This window comes from Trachemys scripta, chromosome 5, assembly GCF_013100865.1.
Source record: "Trachemys scripta elegans isolate TJP31775 chromosome 5, CAS_Tse_1.0, whole genome shotgun sequence".
NCBI classification, from domain to species: domain Eukaryota; kingdom Metazoa; phylum Chordata; order Testudines; family Emydidae; genus Trachemys; species Trachemys scripta.
Window position 1 is genome coordinate 71947443 of NC_048302.1, and position 27134 is coordinate 71974576.

The following is a 27134-nucleotide window of genomic DNA, read 5'->3' on the forward strand; positions in this document are numbered from 1 at the left end:
GTATGGAAGTAGCCTCTTTATACTTCTCACACTCTTTCATATTTCAGAATTTACATAATAATAATAAATAAATCAATTTTAAAAACTGGCACACAATCTTTCTAAATGGCACTAAAAAAAGAATGGGTACTTTGACTACTATAGGTGGATTTATAATATTTGTTGTTATTCTTGGATGCTGCCAAGTCTTTGTTTCCTTCCAAGTGTTTATTATTGTATGAACAAGCATTGTTGATAATGCTACTGTGGTTAAGGCCAGAGGATTCAGCAAACTTGCATTACTCTCTCACCTTTATCATCCCTGCACATGAACACCCAATCTTGCTGTAGGATCTGTCTGCGCAGTTGTCTGCCCACCACTGGGATTCATGGGTGCACGAGTCCACCTGCATAGATCAGACTGCAGGATCAGGGCCTTTGTCTGAGAGAAGTGCAGTTAATCTTCCCTCAAAATGGTAAGAGTTAATTACCTTGTTTGTGGTGAAATCTTTTTTCATAGCTTAAATTCTGATTATTTTTTGAATATGATTAAGTGTTAGCTGTAGCTGATAGAAGCTGAATTCTGCCACGTGAAGAGTTTAAATCAAGACTGGATGTCTTTCTAACAGATATGCTCTGGCTCAACCAGGAGTTATGGGTTTGATGCAGAAAGTACTTGGTGAAGTTCTATGGCCTGTGTTGTGCAACAAATCAGACTAGATGATCCCTTCTGACCTTAAAATCTATTAATCAAAATCCTTTTTGAAGTCAATGGGAACCTTTCCATTGACTTCAATGAGCTTTGGATCAGGCCTGAACCCTCTATTGATATGTAGCAGGCACATTTAAAAAAAATAAACACACAGAATTTCTGTTCCCAAAATTCACTAAGTTATGAAAACAACCATTGAATATGGTTATGATGTTTACAGAGGGAAAGTATGGGAGCTCTTTAAGGCTAGATCCTTTACAATAGATTATGCAGGTTTACTTTTGGCTGCTCACTGATGACAGATTTATGCCTCTTGCTAAATGATATATGTGAAGATTGTTATTGTTATGAAGTTGAGTACCAGATTTCTATGTAATATGATAATGTGAGTTTAAATATGGCAGAGAGTGACATGTGCTGACCTTATCTTGCCCTTATATGTAAAGCCTTTGTCCAGCTGACAATGAGAATTATTTGCTGAATGAAAAATAAAGTAACAAAAGTGCCAAGATACAAGCTGTATTGAGGGGAGTACAGTAAAATAAAGAACATGAAAATGCTTTCTGTTAACAAACAGGAAGGTAAAATCCTTGTGATTCCCCACTTTGCCTGGGCTAACATGCCAGGGATGATTCTTGGGATCTTATTTATTACTTTTGTAAAACCACAGATGTGCACAGCACCTTACAAAAGTAAAATGGGGTCCCTAACCCTGTTTACAATCTAATGTTTGATCTTGCAAAATACTTACTAGAGGTGGGCTAAATCTTAGGGGTTAAGCTGGAGGGGGCCAACCCTGAATATTGATTATTTATAGCTTGGAAGGATTAATTTTTTTTTTATTGGGAAAATGTCAGTAAAAGCCAATTGCAACCACACACACACTCCATCAATAAGAACAGAAATTTGCAGATGGTAAAGTAAGAAAAATGCTGCTTGAGAACTTTAGAGTTTGATTTAAAGATATTCATGTTGTATATTTTGATATGTAGTGTTGAAAACTTGTGTTTTAACGGTTATAAAGATTTAACATTTTGAATCTAAATGTCTACTACCATCAAATAATTACACTGGTCTACATTTTATGGGGAAGTCTTCTGCTTCAGAGATAAAATGTGCTATTTATTATGTATTTTGATATACTGAATTCAAATATGACAATTAAAACAACTGATTGGCTACTGTTTCTAAGATATTTAAGTTTTTACATTTTATGTCTATGTATATTGTGTAGATAGTAGAGTTTTAATCATAAATTGTAAACCTAGGTCTTTTTATGTGTTTATGGTTGATTTACATGATAATATTTCACCTGTCCTGTTTATGTAACACTTTAAAAATCAGCAAAAGGGTTATATAAATAAAATTTATTATGCAACAAAAGGCAAAAAACTATTATGTACATAGTTTAGTCCTCTTTAGTGTCTACTCGGCGCTTCTTGGCTTGTCTCTTGTATTCATTAAATGGAGCATCTCTTGTCACTGTCCAGCAATAGTCTGCAAGCATTGATGGGCTCCATTTGCCCTGATAGCGTTTCTCCATTGTTGCAATGTCCTGGTGAAATCGTTCGCCATGCTCGTCACTCACTGCTCCACAGTTCGGTGGAAAAAAATCTAAATGAGAGTGCAAAAAATGTATCTTTAGTGACATGTTGCAACCAAGGCTTTTGTATGCCTTGAGGAGGTGTTCCACCAACAACCTGTAGTTGTCTGCCTTGTTGTTTCCGAGAAAATTTATTGCCACTAACTGGAAGGCTTTCCATGCCATCTTTTCCTTGCCACGCAGTGCATGGTCAAATGCATCATCTCGAAGAAGTTCACGAATATGAGGACCAACAAAAACACCTTCTTTTATCTTAACTTCACTTAACCTTGGAAATTTTCCACGGAGGTACTTGAAAGCTGCTTGTGTTTTGTCAATGGCCTTGACAAAGTTCTTCATCAGACCCAGCTTGATGTGTAAGGATGGTAACAAAATCTTCCTTGATTCAACAAGTGGTGGATGCTGAACACTTTTCCTCCCAGGCTCCAATGACTGTCGGAGTGGCCAATCTTTCTTGATGTAATGGGAATCTCTTGCACGACTATCCCATTCGCAGAGAAAACAGCAGTACTTTGTGTATCCAGTCTGCACACTAAGCAAGAGAGCAACAACCTTCAAATCTCCACAAAGCTGCCACTGATGTTGGTCATAATTTATGCATCTCAAAAGTTGTTTCATGTTGTCATATGTTTCCTTCATATGGACTGCATGACCAGCTGGAATAGATGGCAAAACATTGCCATTATGCAGTAAAACAGCTTTAAGACTCGTCTTTGATGCATCAATAAACAGTCTCCACTCATCTGGATCGTGAACGATGTTGAGGGCTGCCATCACACCATCGATGTTGTTGCAGACTACAAGATCACCTTCCATGAAGAAGAATGGGACAAGATCCTTTTGACGGTCACGGAACATGGAAACCCTAACATCACCTGCCAGGAGATTCCACTGCTGTAGTCTGGAGCCCAACAGCTCTGCCTTACTTTTGGGTAGTTCCAAATCCCTGACAAGGTCATTCAGTTCACCTTGTGTTATGAGGTGTGGTTCAGAGGAGGAGGATGGGAGAAATTGTGGGTCCTGTGACATTGATGGTTCAGGACCAGAAGTTTCATCCTCTTCCTCTTCCTCGTCTGACTCAAGTGAGAATGATTCTGGTGCATCAGGAACCGGCAGTCCTTCTCTGTGGCGTACTGGGCGTATAGCTGATGGAATGTTTGGATAATGCACAGTCCACTTTTTCTTCTTTGACACACATTTCCCAACTGGAGGCACCATGCAGAAGTAACAGTTGCTGGTATGATCTGTTGGCTCTCTCCAAATCATTGGCACTGCAAAAGGCATAGATTTCCTTTTCCTGTTCAACCACTGGCGAAGATTTGTTGCACAAGTGTTGCAGCATATGTGTGGGGCCAACCTCTTATCCTGATCTCCAACTTTGCAGCCAAAATAAAGGTGATAGGCTTTCTTAACCATAGTGGTTATACTGCGCTTTTGTGATACAAAAGTCACTTCACCACAAACATAGCAGAAGTTATCTGCACTGTTCACACAAGTATGAGGCATCTCTGCTCACTTTGGCTAAATAGAAATGTGTCACTTTGCAAAATCAAACACTGACAAATAAGAGAGCACGACACTGTATGATTTCTAGAGCTGATATAGGGCAATTTGTTCAGCAGAGTGATGTAAGCTTCGTTATGATTGCATCATCCATGACTTCTAGGAATAACATAATGCAATTCATATAATGTATGACGCAATACCAGCTTCAGATTGCATCATTCATTTTTTTGCCTAAAAAGCAAGTACTGTCCAGTCATAGACTTTATTCATAGATCCAGTCAAAGATGTATTTTAGTCATTTCTGGTTTAAATTGAGATCCCTTCCCTTTATAACTCACTTATCCTCTGCCATTCCCAAGCCAAGGGTCGTATATACTGACCCAAAAGCATATCTTAAAAACTAGAGCCAATCAACAATTTTAAGCATCATTTTCATTCTCAGGGATCCAGAATTAGTAAAGTTTGACTACATTTATTTTAGAAGCATTTTGGCTGTAGAGTAGTGTTATCTGACCTTTCCTCTGTTATGTGAATGTTACCATGAATTCCTGTAACTGTGAACATTTGAGTTGATAAAAATTGGAAAAAAATGCTTGAAACTGTTAGATGGAATGTACTGTTTCAATGAGCTGTTAATAAGATGTTTTTAAAATACTGAAGTGAATCACTGATTTTAAACTGAAATTCAAAATGGAGTATATGAACTCTGACTTTGAACTCCATCTTTGAAAGGGGACTTGTTTACCACAAAGACTCTAGCTCAAACCAGTCAGAACTGGTTTTTCCCGCCAAGTCTAACCCTCAGTGTTCCATCACCTCAGAAGCGTTCCATCACCTCAGAACTCTTCCCGCCAAAAAGGCTTTATAAGGACTTTTTCAGCCCCTGCGCGGGGCTGTCCATTCCAGCGACAGCTCGTACACGGTCGGGTCTTCGCAGAGCTCCAGAGCTGAGATTGAAGAACATCATCTATCCCGCAGTGTGTTTGAGGAAGAGGAGTCCTGTCATCGTCATTTCTATATCTTGCATTTCCTGGTGTCCATCATCCCAGAGGGTCTCCTCGCCAGCGATGAGAAACATCAGTCGTCTGGACTCCCCAGTGTTCCTCCTCAGGGTCTCTAAATCAGTCCAGGAGTTGTAGGTCCTGGGCATCAGGCCTGTACATGACATCTGCTGCATCAGAGCAATAGGAGAAAGGTTTCTGTGTTGGAGTATTGTTTATCGTTTTGTAGAATCCCACGGGAGGGTTTATGGGCCTGAGCTCCAAGCTCTTAGAGTCAGTCACTGATTCACTGTTTTACTGATTCATGGTTTTGCCATTTTACTGTGTTATTCTTGTATTTCTCCCCCCCCCTTCTTCCCAGTTTTCTGTACTTTTTATCCCTAATACATTTACCTTTATTTGCACCATATTATCTTGTCTTCTCTTTATTTTATTCTATTTCATGGGTAGCTAAATCCACCGGTGACAGACATGGAAGGGAGCCGAGTCTGTGCTTCTGAGAAAAGGGGCTTTCCCTGTTACATCTTCCCTCTACCATCTCTCTAGTATTTCCTTTGAAGCATTACCTTCTTCCCCTTGAGGTAACAAAATCCAGAATTCTGCACAACTGTGAAAATTTTAAATTGATAAAAATAGAAAAAGATGCTTAAAATAAACATTGATATTATCCATTCAAATTATGAAAATATCAACACTGAATTCTGCCAAGCCTACATATTTAGCATGGAGGCCATTTGACACCACACTATACCAAAATAAATGCCTGGTATTTGGAATTGGGAGGGTGTTAGCCCTCTAATTTAATAAATTTGCACTTTAAAATCAGTCCCTATGTCTGTATTATTTTCCTGCATGTCTTGATCAATAATGCATCCTGTTATTGGAAGTGTGTGCTAAAGTATACTGATTGTTACAACAGAGTATAGTACAGTTACACTGTTGTGCTAATAAGGGAGAAAGAGGAACGTCAAGAACTTCTTGTTCTTCTATGAGACCTGGAGGAACAAGTTGTAACTCTTGCACCTGTCTTGTTTTCTGTGTATCATCGGTGCTAAACATCTGTTGAGTAAGTCTTGGTATGTTAATCAGGAATTTGGAGGAAATTGTATATCATTTTCACAGTTACTGCATATTATAGGGTTGCTTGTGATATATATTGCTAAGATAAAAATGAGTGAAGAATATACTGTTCAGACATGTATCAAGCTTTGTCAAGCCCTTCTCAATATTTGAGGAAGGACCAGTCTTGGTCAGACCATGAGATTAGATGCAAAATACTGTACTATTATAATAATTTAATGCCCCAGAATGTTGCAAACTGCGAAATGGAACTAGTTCTTCAATTTAAAATGGATTAGACAGTTCAGGAGCTATAGTAAAACTAAAACCAACAAATTTTTGCTGTCTAAGGTATCTAAACTCCATTCTTAAACATTTACTACTGGATGCAGTGCTTATTGCAATGACTTCAATGGGACTAATCATAGTCGCTAGCACTACACTCAGTAGGTAGTAAGCTCCCAATACTGCAAAGATTGTATACATTTAGCTTTATGCAATGCGAGTAGCTCCACTGACGTCAGTCAGACTATTCACAGTGCATAACATGAAGAATGTGAGTAAATTTTTGCAGGATTAGAGCCCAAGTGGTTGCACATGACTTGAATGGTATTACTCACTGAAGTACAGTGTTTGTAACTGCCTTTAATAGAATGAACAGTAATAAACTATATTTGGTACTGAGTGTTGGCAGAATTATCTCGTAATTTGCACAAACTGGCATATAAACCAGAAAAAAGTGGGTAATATTATTATTATGGTTCCCCAACACTGAAATACCAAGAGGTGGGAAATTAAACTCAGACCTCCTTTAATAAAATATTTTAAAAATATTTTTCTACATGGCCAGGGGCACATTTCACACCTCTTTGGCTGGGTGCCATTGCCCTCTTTCTCTTAACATAGTCCTTATAAATCTGAGGTTTAGTAAAATACATGTATGCAATAAAATAATTTAAAAGTTGTGGGGGTACCTTTTCCCCAGCTAGGTTTTCCTGTACTTTTCTGACAGAATGCTTATTTAAATTGCCTGCCTGCCTTTGCCACTATTACTGTATACTGAACATTTAATCCAGTAGCTAGTTCTACTGCTTACCCAACTACTTCCCCATGTCATGCACCATTCACTGACGCAAATTCTCATATTTGTCATCCAAAAAAGTATTAAGAAAAGTCATAGCGATTATGGGATTAAAGATCATCTATTTCCTGTTACAGCCATGCCCAACATACTGCTCAGGAATAAGGATGACTCAGACTGACGTTCTTCCTGTGTGGCCAATGCTGTCAGTCAAATACTGTGAGGACTAAAAATAAATGATCCTTTCCCCACTCCACTTCTCAAACTGACAACGTAATGAAACCAAACTTAAATATTTTCTTCTAAAGGGGAAAAAAGATTAAAATTATCTGCAGAATCATCAGCTGCTTTATATTTAGGTTTCATCCCTACATGCATGTGAGTAGATGAAGACATGGAACCAAATTCTGCTATTTGCATTAGTTTAAACATGGGATAAATCTAGTGATTTCAATAGAGTTACTCCAGATTTACACTACCTTAACTAAGTAGAATTTGACTTAATCTGTTACAGTTACAAAACTATTCCAGCACAAGATTATTACTGTGAAGAGTTGCAGTACAGGTAGAATAAATTTGGAAGTTAAAGCTTTATGCTTACATTTTACTATTTTGTAAAGTAAGTAAGGGACATGATGGCATCTTTTATCTTTAGATCTCAAATTACTTCATCACTATTCATTAACTAAAGCTTGCAATACTGCTAACAGATCCTCATTTTACATATTGGGAAACTGCCACTGACTTGTATTATGACTTGAAAAACCTCTTTCTGCCTTATTCAGGCAAAGAATGAATGAATCCTCTTTACTCTCAATTAAGACAGGAAAGTACATAAAAACCCTCATAAGGTGGCAGTCCTGCAAATGCTTAACTTGAAGAATGTGAGTCGTTTCTATTGATCAAATTGGAACTAGTCATATGGTTACAGGTGCTCATGTAAACTGAAATCTTTTGACACCATCTTACTTCTCTTCCTATCCCTTTATGCTTATTTTTTGTGATCACAGCATTTAAAACATGACCAGTACATTCTAATTTGGATCTGTAACTGATCTTGCCTTATGAAAAGTCATCAAAAGTTTGAGTACAGTTTAATTCTCTAGACAGATATATAGATAAACGAGCGCTCATGCAGAGAGTAAAGGGGCTTCATACAGGGAGATAAGGCCAGCAGTCAGTATTCTGGTGTTTGGCTGGGAGACTGCAGGAGTCTCATTCTGTTGTTGGTTGTAGCAGTATCAGAAGTGAAGATAGAAGTGGGGTGAGAAAGAAAAGACAGGTACGAAAAGGACTAGACTTATCTTTAGTGCTCAGGGTTAATATACAGTAACTGTATTCTTCCTTTATACTTCCAGACACAGGTGGCAAGATATGGTTGTATTTCATGATGGCTGATGTATGTGTCATTGTGTTATACTACACAGAGAACAGGCAGGGCTAGATTTAATTGACTTGAATTGGCTAAAGAAATCACAGCACTGGTTTTTAATTGATTGTACAGATGCCTCAGGTTAACTATGGCCCTTCTGAGAAAGGTCACACACAGTCACCACTGAATGAAGTAACAGAAACCTTAGTTTCCATTTTGTAAATGGAGGCTTATGGAAATTACTGCAAACCAAATTAGAGAACTACTGTAGTATCTCTACTGGCTCCCAAAACTGTGGAGAATCTGACATATCCAACCATTAATATGTAGCACAGGAACTTTATTCTTTTGTATTTTTGAAGAGATGTACTCATTCTGACACATGGAAAAGGGCAAATATAGTGCCCATCTATAAAAAGGGAAATAAAAACAACCCAGGAAACTACAGACCAGTTAGTTTAACTTCTGTGCCAGGGAAGATAATGGAGCAAGTAATTAAGGAAATCATCTGCAAACACTTGGAAGGTGGTAAGGTGATAGGGAACAGCCAGCATGGATTTGTGAAGAACAAATCATGTCAAACCAATCTGATAGCTTTCTTTGATAGGATAACGAGCCTTGTGGACAAGGGTGAAGCGGTGGATGTGGTATACCTAGACTTTAGTAAGGCATTTGATACGGTCTCGCATGATATTCTTATCGATAAACTAGGCAAATACAATTTAGATGGGGCTACTATAAGGTGGGTGCATAACTGGCTGGATAACCGTACTCAGAGAGTTGTTATTAATGGTTCCCAATCCTGCTGGAAAGGCGTAACGAGTGGGGTACCGCAGGGGTCTGTTTTGGGACCGGCTCTGTTCAATATCTTCATCAACGACTTAGATATTGGCATAGAAAGTACGCTTATTAAGTTTGCGGATGATACCAAACTGGGAGGGATTGCAACTACTTTGGAGGACAGGGTCATAATTCAAAATGATCTGGACAAATTGGAGAAATGGGCTGAGGTAAACAGGATGAAGTTTAACAAAGACAAATGCAAAGTGCTCCACTTAGGAAGGAAAAATCAATTTCACACATACAGAATGGGAAAAGACTGTCTAGGAAGGAGTACGGCAGAAAGGGATCTAGGGGTTATAGTGGACCACAAGCTAAATATGAGTCAACAGTGTGATGCTGTTGCAAAAAAAGCAAACATGATTCTGGGATGTATTAACAGGTGTGTTGTGAGCAAGACTCGAGAAGTCATTCTTCCGCTCTACTCTGCTCTAGTTAGGCCTCAGCTGGAGTATTGTGTCCAGTTCTGGGCGCCGCATTTTAAAAAAGATGTGGAGAAATTGGAAAGGGTCCAAAGAAGAGCAACAAGAATGATTAAAGGTCTTGAGAACATGACCTATGAAGGAAGGCTGAAAGAATTGGGTTTGTTTAGTTTGGAAAAGAGAAGACTGAGAGGGGACATGATAGCAGTTTTCAGGTATCTAAAAGGGTGTCATAAGGAGGAGGGAGAAAACTTGTTCACCTTAGCCTCTAAGGATAGAACCAGAAGCAATGGGTTTAAACTGCAGCAAGGGAGGTCTAGGTTGGACATTAGGAAAAAGTTCCTAACTGTCAGGGTGGTTAAACACTGGAACAAATTGCCTACGGAGGTTGTGGAATCTCCGTCTCTGGAGATATTTAAGAGTAGGTTAGATAAATGTCTATCAGGGATGGTCTAGACAGTATTTGGTCCTGCCATGCGGGCAGGGGACTGGACTCGATGACCTCTCGAGGTCCCTTCCAGTCCTATAATCTATGAATCTATGAATCTATAATTACCTTAACAGTGCCCTTACTGTGGAGAAATATATAGCCAAAGTGATTGAACAGTGTTCTCACTTTTGTATAGTAGAAGCAAAACATACCTGTTACATCCCTTCTCAGTGATGTGAGCTTTACACCTCAAACCAAACCTTAGGCCCTGCTCTTTTTCGAGTGTAACCAAACTACAGACAAATAAAGCATGAGTGACTATTTCCTCCTTACTAGAGTCTGGTGTCTCCCCTATCAGGCTGCCACCCTTTATATCTAGCATCCTAACCTAATTGGTTATCAAACATAGTTACTGCGTCTTCTCACTCCTTAACATTTCCTTTTCTGCTTCCACAGCCATGGCTAGGTGATGAGGGAACTACAGGTTGGACTGGGGCCTCATGAGACCCGTAAGGGTAGTGTAACAATCAAGACACCAAATATATACACCTATATAGAATACCTCCCCACCTAGCCACCACATATATAATTCCTGCAAAATGTGATCGTAATCCTATCCATAGATAATGCCACTTTGAATGTCTATGTAGAAACAAGTACACATTTTTCTACTGGGATATAACAATTGTGCACTAATCACCAACATCAAAGTATGTATAGGAAGACAGCATGGTTCAGAAAGAAGAGGATAGGCTGGGAGTTGGGAAATTTGTATTCTGTTCAAATCTCTGACAATGATTTGCTGTGCGACTTTGGGCAAATCACTTAGCCCCTCTGAACTTCAGTTTCTGCATCAATGAAATAGAACAATGAGGCTTACCCACCTTGTAATGCACTTAGAAATGTAAGGAAGAAAACTACTGTATAAGTGGTAAGTACTGCATTATTAGATAATGATGCTGTGCCCCAGGAAAGTATATGATTTAGAATACCTTTTGCTTTGTGTATTTGTATGTTGACTTGTGTACCCAATTAACATTTCCCCCATTTAAACCTCTTGCATGTACATATCAGAGCTAAGACACTCACTTCATTTGCACTTTATAGCCTTGGACCCAATTTGCTCATCATCACAGCACATCAGTATAAGTCCAATATAGCTCCAGTGACTCCAGGTGTCTAGAGTAACTTCCCTTGGATAGTTTGTCATGTCAACAAAGTATTACTGAATTTAATTGGCTGTGCGGAAGCTATCCATGCTCTTTCAGCATACAGTATGTCTGAGAAGGGACTGAAAGCTGCGAGTAGAGCAAACAAACAAAATCAGAACAAGACTGAAATACTTATGAAGCAATAGATCACCTGTAGGCAATCCCATTAAATACTAGTCATTGCAATTAAGTATTATTAATCTTACATTTGTCCCTTGGGAGACATCCCAAATAAATAGTTTCTTGATTAACAGTATTACAGTAATATTGTGACAAATAGGGCAATCTTCTGTAATATCCTGGCTGAACTTTATTGAATTAAATTTAATGTGTTTGGACTCCATTATATTAAATGAATGGTGTGTATATCCTTGTGCACCAGGGATTGTATAAATTTCCATGGGAAAGGTAAATACAGTTCTCCCAAGAACTCAGAGGAGTGGGGGGTGATTAGTCAAAGTCATTCAAGTTGTAACACCTCCCGAGAACCACCACCCCCTAGAGAGGTTCACATATACTGCTTTAAGCTGGATTCTCCAGGGACCAACAGACAATGAAAAGATTTTTGGTTAAATAGCCTGGTTGTAAACTGATTCAGGGTCTTCTTTCTGATCCAGCAAATGGAGGACCCCAATCCTTAGGGAAAGATTGGAAGGACTTTGTCTTACTGAGGCCCCATAAGGCTGTGTTCCTATTGTGAGCTGGATGTATGTAATGATACTCTAGGAAACCCCCTGGCTGGGGTTTGAAGAACTGTTCACCTGCCAGAGTCCATTAAAAAGTGTTGGAGTGATTTCTAGTAGGCATACTGGCATGCATGTAGCTTCAGTTATGGTTTTTAGTATGTTTTCTCTGTATTGCATTTACCTTAAGAATAAAATGTCCTTGTTTAGAAAGAACTGTGTGGTAACTTAACTTAAGGAGAGGGATAGCTCAGTGGTTTGAGCATTGGCCTGCTAAAGCCAGGGTTGTGAGTTCAATCCTTGGGGGGGCACTTGGGGATCTGGGGCAAGGTCAGTGCTTGGTCCTGCTGGTGGGGGCTGGATTCAATGACCTTTCAGGGGCCCTTCCAGCTCTATGAGATAGGTATATCTCTATATATTAAACTGTATAATTACACTCTTAACAGTCTTAGAAGAGAAGGCAAAAAAATCCTGCTTAGTCTAGCCAGGGGAATGAGCAGCCTGGAAATACCCAAGTCAGAAAGAAGAGAGATGCATATTTCCTCCCAAGAGAAGCAGCAGCTGGGGAATAGGAAGCTTAGACTGGGTGCCTTTGCTGGACCACAGAAGGGGAATACAGGTACAGTTGCCCTGAACTATGACAAATACTTCTTGATTAACAGTATTATAACAGTTAAACTTATATAATGCTTTCCATAGATCTACAAAGCACTCTACAAACGTGACTAAATATCATTATACTTATCAGAGAAACTGAGGCATAGAGAGGTGCTGTACCTTGACCAAAGTCAGGTAGCAAATCAACAGCTGTGCAAAGAATGGGACCCAGTTCTTATGGCATGTACAAAGCCTTGTTTATACAGGTGTTCTTGATACATTATTATTATTAAATATTTATATTGTGGTAATGCCCAGAGATCCTGATCAGAATAGGGACCCTGTTTGCTAGGTGCTATATATACAAATAGGTAAACTTAGAGTCTCTCTGAAGAGCTTGAAATCTAAAAAAATGAGCAACAGATGAAGGGTGGGGTAGAAAGTGAGAGAACAGTGAGGCACATATACAGATTTTATTCACACACATGTATCTGATATACAAGTTTTGCAATTAGATAAATATTTATCTTCTATCCCCATCTGCCTCACCATCACTGGTTGATTGATTTCTCTTAAATGTCACAGTGAGAAGTTTTGGGAAGTGGAGTACACTGTATTTCAGAGGTGAAATGTTCCAATTTTGGTGAGCCTTATAACTTCCCATCTTTTGATAATGGTTTCAGGAACATTGCTACTAGTATGATTACACATAAAATAAATGTAACTCTTGCAAAGAACTCGCAGAAAACATGCGAGAAATCCAAAGTGTTTACACGTAAAATGGCCAAGATACAAAACAAACAACACCCCCTCTCCCCCAGCCAAATAAAGAAATGAATATTCACACACACAAAAAAAAACCCCAACCAAATCTACAATATACAGGAGTTAGAGTTGCCAACCCTCCAGGCTTGTTCTGGAATCTCCAGGAATTAAAGATTAATAATTAATTTAAGATTATGTCGTGTGATGAAATCTCCAGGAATTCGTCCAACCAAAGTTGGCAACCCTAGGTACTAAACAAGGTGTCATATTAAACAAGGGTTACTTGCTAAAAACAGTTCTGTTAATCAACTGTGCTCTAATGTGGTATGTTGTTCCATGTGGGCAGACCCCTGAACCCATTTGCAGCCTGTTGAAGCCACCAGGGTTCTGCATGAAATAAATTATAGAATGGAGGCCTTAGTTCTCACCAGCAGTTAAGATCTCTGTCTGTTCTACTTTATTAAATTATGAAGAGTAAATCTGAGTGAATAAATAAAACATCCCTATTATGAATAAGTAATGAAAACTGTAACTAAACAAGCTGTAAAATTCACATTTCAGAAAATTAGGAGGGGATCTATTGTTTGAAATGCCTAAGCTCTTTCTAACACGGATGTTTTGATAAATGTCATATGTCCATGTAAAAAGTAACAGAGGGTCCTGTGGCACCTTTAAGACTAACAGAAGTCTTAAAGGTGCCACAGGACCCTCTGTTACTTTTTACAGATTCAGACTAACACGGCTACCCCTCTGATATATGTCAATGTAGTTGAACTAGTCTTTCGACTTGTTTTTTTCTTCTTTAATGGTATATGTGAAAGGGTTTGGATCAGATCTTTTATTATTTGCCTCTGTTATCAGCCTCCTGACTTCACAGCAAATATTCTAAAAGCCCTCTTAATCCCCTTAAATAACTATATCCCATAAATTACTTTGACACAGGGCAGGGAAGTTGTCATGGGTTTTGCTTAGTCTAACAATATGGTGGCAGTATTAAAAAATGATAGCACAGCACAAATATTAACCCTTATGAGCTCATTTGTCTCATGAGCTCATTTCAGGAAAGTTGTCTGAATTATTTTAATAAAAGAAAAAGAAGAAAATTATAGGTGTATTCAGCCCTATGATATGATAGTTCTTTATGAAATATGTTGCATTTCAAAATCCAGCTAGTTGTATATGTTTCTCCATAACTGCAAAATAAAGCTAATTTCTAAGATTTGAATGCTAAAATGCCAAAAGCTATTTTAATTTTAGAAAATAAAGCATTATGTTGGCATGGAAAGATTCCAAATCTCAATAAGGCCAAGGAAGCAGCTTGCTTCCTGAGTGGATGTAAAATAGAGGTTATCTCCAGAAAAAGGAAGTGAAATAAAACTTGTCAGCTGGGGGCAGTTCATAGTATTTTCAGGATCAATTAATATCCAACTTAGGTGAAATTAATATTTTATTAAATTAATAAAATATATAACCAGAAAAGAAATAAAAGCAATGCAAAGAACAAATAATATTGGAAGTGTCAAGCATATCAAAAGAGAAAACTATGCAGGTTTGAGCTCATTTATAGCAGTGAAACTCTGGTTAGGTAGACTAGAGATGGGAGGTGCCAGGAGCCAGTTGCAGTTCCACCAGTTCGGAGACATCCAGCCTTGTCACAAGTTAGAGCTGCACAGAAACAGCTTTATATTACACCACTATTGTAAGCTCCAATCCTCCACCAGGACATAGCTCCCATCGGCTCCCCCCTTCTACTCCTTGTTGCCCTGCCCCTGGAATTCCCCCCAGCATGCCTATTTCCTCCCCTTACATGGCACAGGGTGGCCTTAGAAGACCAGAGAATCTGGCCACTACAGTTCAACTAAATTATGACTGATTTACATTGGTCTAGATGAGAGCAGAATCTGTCCCTGTGTATAGGTGAGAGCTTAGACCCCAGTCTTACAAACATTTATGCATGTCACTTCACCCAGATAAATAGCCTCATAACGTTCAATGGGGTTACTCATGTAAGTAAAGTTACACACGTGTTTCTTTGCGGGATCAGCATCTTAGTGTATATAAACAAATTCAGTTACACTTTTGTAAATCTGGACCAATTCTATTGAAATTAACACCAATGTAATTGAGAACCAAATTTGGCCCACTGTACACAAGCAGCCAATGCAACTGTCTAATCAATTGAATGCAAAGAAGAAAAATGTCAAAGCAAAAATACTTGTCTAGATATGAACATGAATTTAGGAGACACATTATTTGGAAACAGGGTGGACACACTAAGCCACAGAACCGTGCTGCTTAGACTTATAAAAAACAACAAAACAAAACAAACAACCCTCCAGACCATTTAATAAATATTGACTAGTTAGCATGTGACATTTTCTGTACAATTATTTCTTTTGTGTTTGTGCTGACATTGCTTCCTCCCTCCAGGAGCCACAAAACATGTGTGGTACAGTCAGGACAAGGCACAGTGCTGCTTTCATCTTGCCTAATCAGAGTGAACTTAAAGTCATGACCTAGAAAGAACTTACTGTCTGTAGGCAACATATAATTTAGCTTGGTTCAATCGCTGGCTTATGTTGTTAGGGAAAAGAGAACTTGTTTGCTTGCATCTGCTAAATAATATGATTTCTAATGCTGACTGCAGACGGCTTATGTGAACCTGAACAGAGGACAGACTTGTTACAGCTATGACCATGACTCAAAGCAACCATTTACCCACAAAATGAAATCACTTAAACTTTGGACTTGTCTTCATTGCTCAGAATAGTGTTTTTTTTCCCCTTAAGGGTAACCAGCATGCATGAGCTATCCCAAGGTGAAGACACAGTACTGACCTCACCTAAAAAAAGAACAGGAGTACTTGTGGCACCTTAGAGACTAACAAATTTATTAGAGCATAAGCTTTCGTGGGCTACAGCCCACTTCTTCGGATGTATATAGCTATACATACAACAAAGGTCAACACTGAAATAAAATACTTCAAAATTATCAAAATGAAATATTTCAACTGATTCCAAATGAAAACCTTTTTGGCTCTTTGGTTCATGAATCTTTTTCAAGTTTTTGACTTTTTGTGCTCACTTGAGATGGGAAAAAAATCTTAAGCTCTCAAAAATATTCACGTAATGGGAAAACGTTTCCCACCTAGCTCTAGTCTTAACAATATGAGAAATTTTCCTTTTCTGTGTAAGGCTGAGACTACATAGATCAACTGATATACAGCATAACAGTCACTAGATTTGAATATTTTCAGTGGAGAATCCTAGTATAGGCCACAATCCAGAAAAGAATTTAAGCATGTACTTAATTTTAAACACGCGAATAGTCTTGTAAACCTTGTCTTCACTAGGGAAGAAAGGTGTGTTCTTAACTCATGATAGCTAATGTAGTAACTAACACAAGGTAAAATCCTTGTGAATACAAGGCAATTTGTAGGTTTAACGTGAATTAGCAGGTTGAGTAAATCCTAGACTCCTCCATCCTCTTTACCTTGAGCTGCTAACGTGAAAAACTAGAAACTGCCTTGTCTTCACTAAGATTTTACCACATGCTACCTAACATGAGTTGAGAACACACAGTATTTCCCAATGAAGATGTATCCTACAAAGAGTTTGATTCTGTGGCTATGTCTACAATAGGAGCACTTTACCAGTATAGGAATACTGGTATAGTATACCGGCAAAGTGTTCCTGATATAGACGCAGCTACTCTGACAAAGCTGTGCTCGGTATCAATATCGTAAAACAAGAGTGAAACAAGCTATAATGGTAAAAGCTCAGTTTTGCTGATATTGCTGCATCTACACTAGCGAATTCTGCCCGTCAGAGATCACACCTCTTCATATCCCTGACTAATATAGCTACACAGGCAGAAGTCTATAGTGTAGACATAGTCTAGGTCTGGCAAAACTCAAATTCATTTCAATAGTGTAGAATCAAGCACAGAGTCATTTGGACTCACTTACTTGAAGTTAAGTATATGCTAAATGCTTTGCAGGATCAGGGCCTAAACTGTGGAATTTGTGTCCTCCATTGGTCTGATAAAGCCCAAATCTGATGATACAATGTAAAATACACTCGTTTTCTCAGGTTTTTGCCCAAAGGGATGGAAAATATATATTTTTGTTTAATTTTAGATTTTTTTGTGTGTTGTCTCTTTACCTTTAACGCTAGTTAGTTTTCTGGTGTTTTTGTTAAAATATGCACGTGTCTGGAGACAGTTCTGATGGGGACATTTTTAGAAACTAATGAACAAAGTCATAATGATGTCACAGGTCAGACAAAGGGGCACTGCTAGAGCAGTATAGAAAAGTGGTATGAGCCAGTCCCTCAGCTCTAACCAGTGTTATTAGTCCCTTATTTTCAAGATGCAACAAAGCTCAGAAAAAGGCTAATATTACAGGATGTCTTGCACTTAAGAGCTGGAGGGCCTAGGGCTAGGTACTCCTGATTACGAAGAAACCACACCTGGATTAGATCAGGTGATTTCACTAGAAGAACATCAGGAAGCTGAAGGGGTGGGGTTGGGTTGTAAAAATTGTTGAGGTCGCCATAGGTCTGGCAGTAAGCTGGGGAAGGGATGTCCCTAATTGCTCGAGACCAGCAGGTTAATTGTTGGGTTTTTGTTTTCAGTTTTGGTTTGTTGCATTGGGAAAATGAAAAAAGGAATAAAAGCCTGGCCAGAAAGGCCTGTGAAACTGTTTGCTTGGTGGGAATGTAATGGGAAGGCCCTGAAGAGGAAAGAAATTGTTAGCAAGGCACTGTAGAGGCATCCCTGGCCATCAGGGGGACACATGGGAGGTGGCTGACCCCTGCTACAGGCAAGATTCCAATTGCTGTTCCTAGAACATGTGCCAGGAGCAATTAACATTTTTGCAGTAGGTGACAGTTCAAGCCTAATTTTACAATAGCTGTCTAATGAGGTGACTTGAGTTCTCATTTTTTTCTTTGTTATGAAAGAAGAAAAACAATCAATAGGGAGAGACCTTATCTCCCTATGCTCCTTGTTTACAAGTATGGGATACACCAATAGAATATAGATGGGGAAGGATACTTATTTTGTACTTTAGCCAGGAAGCTAAGGGAGGTAGCCTTGGTAGGCACTATCAATCAGGTTGTACCTTTTCTGTTTTTATCATGTAGTGATAACCCATAATTAACAATAAAATATCAGCCTCATATAGGCCTATAAGAGATAGAAAATACTTCCAAGAGACAAAATAATAATTATAATAATCATAAAAACTTTTCAAGGAGCATAGTCATGTAATTTTTCTTCATCTATTTAAAAAAATCAAAATATTCCAATGAACATTAATGCAATAAATTGAAAAAGAGATTTATTGTTTACAAATGGATAGCCCAAGAATAGACAGGTTAAATTCAAAACTATAGAAATCTACATGTAATCCTATCAGCTAACTATGCCATCTCATTTCTAGCAAAAACATGTTTTTGGAGTCTGCCTTTCACATTAGTGGCCCACTCAATTATCAGAGGTTTAATTACCCTAAACATGCATTTTGATAATATATGAATCATTATGACAGACAATGCTTACTAAATGAAGAAATAATACACAGTATTGGAGTAGATATTCTGAAAGTTCTGTTACTTAACTAGTTCAGTATCCATTATGGATAAGGTTCACACTATTTGCTTATGGACAGATCCTGTGTCTGTTAAAGTCCTTGACAGTTTTGCCATTTACTTCAGTGGGGGCAGGATCAAATTCTTTGTGAGTGATGTTTAGTGCCTGCAGTTTCTGAAGGCTCAGGAGTTTGTCTGTGCCTTCATCAATGGCTTTAAACAGTAGTCCAAGAAAAGAAGAAATGTAGAACATATAGCCCAATTCAAAAGAAGCAATCTTTTTTCCCCCTGCCCATATGGAGTACATGGTTCAGTGGTTTAATACCATACAGAGTATTTGATACTTATGAGGAATCTATAGAAACTCAACTGTTGTTACCCCTGACACCCAAGTTCTAAATCCCTTTTTTCCTGATAAAGTAATATACATCTACACCAAGACATGACTATGTAGCCAGGAACTTTTGAGTTCTGGTGATAGTGACACAAACACACTGCTTTGGACAATCTGGGGCAAATTTTGCTCTGATGTTGGGTATGTACTTAACTGAGGGGTTGCACCTATTGCAAATGAGATCTGAATTTAGCTTCCTGAATCTAATTTTATTTGTAAAATGAGGATAATACTTACCAGCATCTTGTCTTACAGGGATTAATTAATGTTTGTACAAGAGTTTGGACACATAAGGACTGATTCTTCTCTTACATTGGTTTTACACTGGTGTAACTCCATTGACTAGAGTGGAGTTACTCTTGATTTACTTTGATGCAAGTGAAAGCAGAATCAGGCCCATAACACAAATATGGCATAGTCTAAATTTGATTTGAAATGTTATGTAATGTTCCCATTGCAACACATGCTGCATCATGTAATGTCATTGTGGAACTGGAGTCATGCTCTGGCCGTGTCATCATAATTATATAAATGATCTTTTTTACCAGGCTTGAGGAAGAAAAAACAAGCCAGGAATTTAGGGCTAGATTTTTAAAACTATTTAAGTGCCTAATTCTCATTGATGTAAATGGAAGTTAGGTTCCCATATACTTTTTTTTTTTTAAATCTGGCCCTTACTGACATTTCTTCTTGTGACAGAAAGCTGCAAAAAATGATTTAATATATCAATGGGCACACTATAATGGTAGATCTATATAATTGAGTAAAGTGACTTTTTCTTAAAAAAAACCCCCAAACACTGACTGTTGCTGCAGCCAACACTACAATTCTAGAAGACTGTCCTCTGATTTGATCCAGTCTAAGCATTTTTCAAATGCTTGCTAGAGTCCTTGCATTAAGCAACATTGCCTGATTGCTGCATGCAAGTTTCATATATCTGACTACAATGTCAGATATGGCTGACATTTTTATTGAGGTCAAGAAGTGCAAGGCCAGTTTTGTGACTTTGTAGCTTATACAAAAGCAGTGTCTATCTGTGTACCCAAAAGAAATTATGCAGAAAAAGCTAAGCAGAGCTAAAGGCATGAAGGAGATGACAGTTTCAGACTGTGCATTTTCTTCCATTTAATGCTGGAAATACTTAATTCTAATTTCAGTTTAAACCCTCTGATATTATAATACCTAAAAAGTATAAATCAGTCTTTCACAAAGCAAAGATGCCAGCATTCACTTTTATTTGGGGGTTTATGTATACAAAACAAAGGTTTAAAATAATTTTATTCTGATCCATGCTCAAATTCCCTACATAAAGTATGCATACAAATAGTCTTTAGAGCAAAGATGAAATAGTATGAGTTTTTCTAAGATTTTTGCTAAAATTTTATTAAAGGCCTGATCCTGAGAAGTGCTGAGCACTCACAACTCCCAATGGCCAACATCTCTGCCTGAAGCCACTTTTGTGTAGATGATTATGTTTAGCTTTCTTTAGTCACCCATGGTTGAAAAATAGAGACCACGTGGCTTGCTCAAGGTCACACGTCAAATCAGTGACAGAGCCAGGATTAAAACTCAAAGTTCTTAGAACTTAATGATTTCCTAAAACAAGGAATTTTGTTTAGTTTGTGTGTTGGCTAAGTGTTATCATTAAAATCAATGCCCATAGGATCACTGGAAAGAGATGGAACCAAATATAAAAAGAGTTGGGTAAAGTTCCAACACAGAGTGAATCCTTGTGCTGGCGCTCTGCCTAGCACTCTTGAGACACTGAGGATTAGTATGAGGTTTCAGACACTTGTGGCTCTGTGGGTTTGCTTGGTCATTGGACAGCTTGCATTTGCTTCAATTTGTTTTTAATAAAAGACTTTGAGAAAATTCCTCCCCGTAATTATATCTTTAGAACTGAAGAAAGGATTCATGAGACCCTTTTGGATGGTTGATAATTATATAAATGAAAAACAAAACAAAACAAAAAAAATCCCCAAATCCAAATGCATGTGATGCTAGCATATTCTGTTATGCTGCAAAGCCAGTATCTGTGACCTTACTTGGCTTTTACATCTTTGTATGATACAGATAATATTTACTGAATCAAGCCCAGAGATGAAGTTACACATATTTTGGACTACATACATACACTTAAATCGGAATTTGGCATATGCTTTGTAAAGTTCAGATGAAGGTGACCAAGTATCCTTGTGAAAAGACATAATTTCACTGGTTGCTGCCTCACTACACCTGTCATGTTTCTCAATATACAGAGAACAACCATATGGCTTTCCTGAGAGACGCATTTTGGATTAAGGGAAACAACACAATAAGAAAGAATAAAGTGTCAATGAGAAAAGTGTTTTCCCCTAACACCATTCTGTGTCATCTCTGCCCCCCAAATGGCAACTGCCCTGGCAGTCAGAGTTTTTAGAAATGTAAAGATGCAGTACAGAGAAACCAAATTAAATGTTGCATATCAGAACACACCAGAACTACTCCCAGGTGTTTTTGCAGGATATAGTTTTTAGTTTTATTTGTTTTATTACTCTGCAAATGTGAAAGCAAACAAATAACATGGAGTCATTTCTTGTCTGAGACATCCCATGCCATATATATAGTCACAATCCCTGAAACATCCTTCCCAGCCTTTCTAAAATCGTAGATCCAGTACTGCTCTATTAATTAGCCTCCCTATCCCAACTTTTAATTCTATTCAGTAAGTTTTGCTGACACACTGAATGGAAAAATATCATGCTGCTTTACACCCTGATCTCATGACTTGTTTTATGTGTGTTCATGTCAATAGGACTTGACCCAGGTGCAGAGGTCCAACTGCTCAGAGCAAGTTGGAGAATTGGGCCCTACTTTATAAAATGATACAATTTTACAAGAAAAGGGAACCCACTCCATTTATGTAAAATGGACAACTCCTCAGGTAGAGATGAAATTGTTAGAAGCATCATAGTAGTTGTAAACTGTATTAATAATGCTTAAAATGCAACTTGAGAATTTTTTTCCAAAATTGGGACAGCAGCTACTTTGAAAGGAGTGAAGCTGAGTGAAATGGCATTGAACAGGTATTCAGAGTGAGTTACTTACACAGTGGAAGGTTGGATGGGAAAAACCAACAAACAGAAAGGTATGAGATGGAGCACAGGACATGGAAAAGTTACATTCATTTTGCATATCCACTAAATACCAAAATGGTGCATTCATGATACACTACTTTAATGCTCCACTTCAGCATCTGAACGATGTATAGCTTATATGATCATTTATACCAAACAATCCCCTTGTAACTTTCTTGACTTTGGAGTTACACTACAAGTTTGGTCTAGGCCCTGTGAGTGGATGGAAGATACACACATCTTGTGCAATCAAAATGGACTTCTTAGTGCTGACTGCCAACAAGGCAAAACATAGCCCTCTCTCAGGGCCTTATATACACATTTCTAATTAATGTGTATGTTTTTGTTTTGTAATGTGTATGATGTGCATGTGTATATAAACAAACTGATAAATATCAGTATTTTGGAAGTAGACATTATTGTGATTGTATACTTCAACTGGGAGTGTTGCTGGGATTGTAAAATAAAGAGTGCCCAGCATAATGGCTCCTAATCCTCATAGGGACTTCAAGATGCCTCTATAATATGTATACATCATAATATTAAGATTGCATATGTTCATTTCACATCTGTCCTTGCTTTGCTTTCCACATGAGCCGAACTGAAAATGAGTTTATCTTCACCCAGAAATCATATATATTTTTAAGGATCCTATTAATATAGAGATATTTGTTTACTGTAATGGCTTTCTAACAATGATTAGCTCAGAAAACAAACAGTTTACATTAAATAAAAGATGTTGGAAAGGAAGCTATTGGCTCAAGCAGTATAACCTTTAGTTCTGGAACATAGCTGACAAAAATCTGTTGTACATATTAGTGATTTCATATGTGCTTCTAGCAGTGATAACAAAGTGTGATTTGAAACATATGGTCAGTACCATATGAGAGGCCAAGATAAATTTCCATTTTTATTTGTTTCAGAGGAAACAAAATTATCAGCAACTGTCTTAATATCCTGTTTTTTATGGCTGCAATTTAGCATATTTCTAAGTCCATTGGAAACACTTTTTTGGCAACATTGAGTACATATTTATATTAAAATCATAACAAATGAACTTAAACTGCTCCTTTCTTTCATACTAGAGACATTGATTTATATAGCATCGAATCAAATGGGACTAACTCTAACTTTAAATGATAGATGTGGAAATGATAGACATGCTTACATTTTTTAGCTGAAAAGAAGTCCATATGAATAACGTCTATTTTTTAAAATTTATACGCTGATATCCTTCATCATGCACTGATGCATTCTGATGGGTTTTTCAGGATGTAGGTGGAATTCTTCACCCCCTTCTCCTCCACATATGTGAGGCATGGCCATAGTGAAGTGGTGGGCAACCTGCGGCCCATCAGGGTAATCCGCTGGCGGGCCACAAGACAGTGCTTACATTGACCGTCCACAGGCACAGCTGCCCGCAGCTCCCAGTGACCGAGAACGGTGAACCACAGTCACTGGGAGCTGCAGGTGGCCATGCTGTAGGAGCTGGATTTTATAATGTACTATGAGAATTAATGTGTGATTTGATTTCATCCTGTCAGCCACCCCTTTTGAAAAGCAGAAAGGAATGACAGACCAGAACAATCCTTATGAGTGATTATGGTCACCCTTTTGTTTTAGAATAAGTTATAAAGCTACTATGGTTTCCTATATGTATTACAAATTAGGAAGTAAGAGACAGGATTCTCTATTGTATCTATGGTAAGAAGATTAGAGGAATGTTGAGGGCCTGAAGTCCCAATGTGAATTGTTTTATTATAAGATTTAGCAAGGCTTGATTTACAATGCATTCTGCTGAATATACAATACTGCTGTCTGTATACCTTTGAAGGTTTCTGTAAGAGATTGTTTGTGTGAATGAGGAATGCATGCATCAGGAAAAAATAAGGTATGAATGCCATCACAAATATCCAGATGGTCAAGAAGAAGTGAGAGACTTGGAAAGACCAGGAGACAATCAGAAAACATCCATTGTATCCAATGTTAAACATGTTAACATGTTAAACATGTTAGCAGCATTGACGACCTCAGAGGTGAGGCAGGCACCTCTGAAGGCGAGGCAACAAATAAGAGATAACGATGGGAAGCCCGACAATAACCATCAAATGATAACACCACGTAAGGACTAATGATTACAGGATGACATTGCAAAATGCATGGACTCAAATGGGAATTTACAACTATAAAGCTGGGGTGTTTTGCCATGGAACTCTGGGTTCAGTCCTGCAAAGCCTCAGAGCATCGGATCGCAACCGACAGAACCCAGCTCCACACTCATGCTCAATCTAACTGGCCATTAGATTGACTCGAGCTACAACAGACTGGTAACTATTAACATCACTGGCAGGACTGTGTATATATGTATGTGTGTGTGTGTGTGTGTGTGTGTGTGTCTATCTAAAAAGTATATGCTAACTGTGGTATTCTCAATAAATGCTGTGTATTTACCTTCCTCTATTAAGATCCCGTGTAATTTGTATGAGCATAACAATACCTGTGGACAGTCAATGTAAACAGTATCTCATGCCCTGCCAGCAGATTACCCTGAAGGGCTGCAGGTTGCCCACCATTTCCATAGTGATTGTCACAGCGGGAATAGCCTTTAAGGTAGAGATGGACTTATCCCCCACTTGTGACTAATATTCTGTCTAGTAGGTGATAGCCTGCTGGTCATTTAATCCTTAGATAAGAGGCCAATAAGCAGCCCAATTGGAGGAGTGACACCTCTAAGGAGGTCCTGGCTCAGGGGAAAAGGACCTTGAAATTGTCCAAGCAGCAAGAGCTGGTTTATGTGTTTGATTTATGTTGGACTGTTTTAGTTTTGAGAAATAAATCCATCCTTGAAGAAAAAGATTGAAATCCTGTAAGCTGTTGAACTATTTTTAATGCTCTATGTTGGCCTGTTGGTTTACAGTCCACCTCTACTCAGAACACTCTTCAGAGAGATGACCTTTTATGACTCCTCCAATGCAGTCAGGGTGTTCCGGGTGTATGAAGGCAGCAGTAGGCCTGAACAGGGTTGAACATGGCAAGAATCGAAGGTGAGTAAAGGCTACTGGCTTCTCTTTTATTATATCAGTAGGGAAGTTGATGTACTATATTTGGATCTTATGTTTAATTGGTCTCTCTCTATATATATTTATTTAAAAGTCACATTTAGCCAGAAGGTTCTTGGCTAACTACATGTGAAAGAGGAACCAAAAGAACATGCTATTCTGACTAAGAGCATGTTGTAATAATTTGGGTCTACAATTTTACCCTAACTGTGAGTTTAGCTGTGAGAAGTGAAAGTTCATTAAATGTCACAATGACATATAATGATAAATTTTGACGGGTGCGGGGGATATGGAAAAGGGAGACAGACTGAATTAGTACAAACAAAAAGGCCTACTGATATAATTCAAGGACTGTGTTAAGATCACGCTTGGTAAACAAGAAAAGTGTGAGACCAGAAATCAATGAACCAAAATCGGAATGTTGGAAATTAGGTAGTGAACAAAATAAAGAGGGATGGGCTATTCCACCCATCACTTCCATTTTGGGTTTTCAAAACCCAAAAGAAGCAATTGCAACAGTTTAAGAGAGGGAAGCAGCAAGCTTTACAATCATGACTGCAACCCCTCCCCCCGTCTCCTGGAATCTACCGTGACGCTATTGGGCCTTCTTTGTTTTGATCCTAAGAGATGTCCAGACCAGACAGGGCCAGAGGGTAGGACCTAGATGATATCGCCAAGTCCAATGGCTTTGCTAAATTCCAACCATCATCTGGGATGTGAAACTTTGTCATTTACCTCCCCTACCCACACATCTACTGTGTCCTTTTCCTTCCCCAAGTTACTTTTTCTCTCTCCTTTTGCCTTCTGTCTAATAAGAGTCTGGCTTAAATGGTCAAGACTGTATTTTACAAAATTATCCAGAAAGTTTATGACCAGAAAGACGCAAGTAAAAACAATTCTCTATATAGCCTGCTGGTGGTACAAGTTTTCCAGGTGTTGGAATGGCTCACAAGACCATGTACCATGCCTGTGTTTCTAAAGCAGTGGGGTTACAAGTGAACATCAACACCAGTGACAGAAAAGGCATTTTCTATTTTTGCTGTTCTTTTTCTTTCCCCTTGCTTTTGTGTGTGTCTTGTTTTGTCTTCTAGGAAACAGGATCAGACTTTAACAGCAGCAGCATCTCCTGCACATCTCAACTAACTTCTCTTTTTTTCCAAAAGGACAGATATTCTAATCCAAGAGACTGTCAGATGAGGGGGCACTTTCTTAAAACTCTCTCCAGTTGAAGGGAGCAAGACATATTGTTATAATTAAAGCCTTATTTAATACTTTACATTTAAAATGTTTTAGCTTTTTTTCCTTTTTCTGTAACTATAATAAAATGCCAGAAACAGACAGGAGTGGTGAGCTTTGTAACTGTCCTAAACACCAGAGCCGTAATGGTAACAAGATGATGATAATGATAAAATGTTTTAAAGGATTTTTAATAGTGTGTTTGCCATGGTATTAAGCAGGATGGGGTCTCTGTATTCTGAACCTTGCTTAAAACTATTTAATATTGGACAATTTTAGGATTATGTTAACACGTTTGACTCCCTGGGCCCATTTTCTCCATCAAAATAAGTACAACAGGCTACTTTAGATAATGCAAAGAAATGCTAAGAAATTTTACTCCAGATTTCATGTATGTATTTCTAGTATTTGTAATCCTATTTCTGAAGTTACAGGTCAGGCCCAAACATAGAAAGGGAGTGAAAGGAATATTTTCCA

The 27134-nt window shown here is 38.2% G+C and overlaps 1 long non-coding RNA gene across 1 annotated transcript in view; it reads left to right on the plus strand.

The window, feature by feature from the left end:
* Positions 1 to 26673, plus strand: part of LOC117877702 — a 48678-nt gene extending 22005 nt beyond the window's left edge. The window contains exons 5-7 of the long non-coding RNA XR_004645793.1: positions 331 to 455; positions 25280 to 25406; positions 26513 to 26673. This is a non-coding gene — a long non-coding RNA (uncharacterized LOC117877702). The remainder of the gene's footprint in view (positions 1 to 330; positions 456 to 25279; positions 25407 to 26512) is intronic.
* The last annotated feature ends 461 nt before the right edge of the window (positions 26674 to 27134 follow it).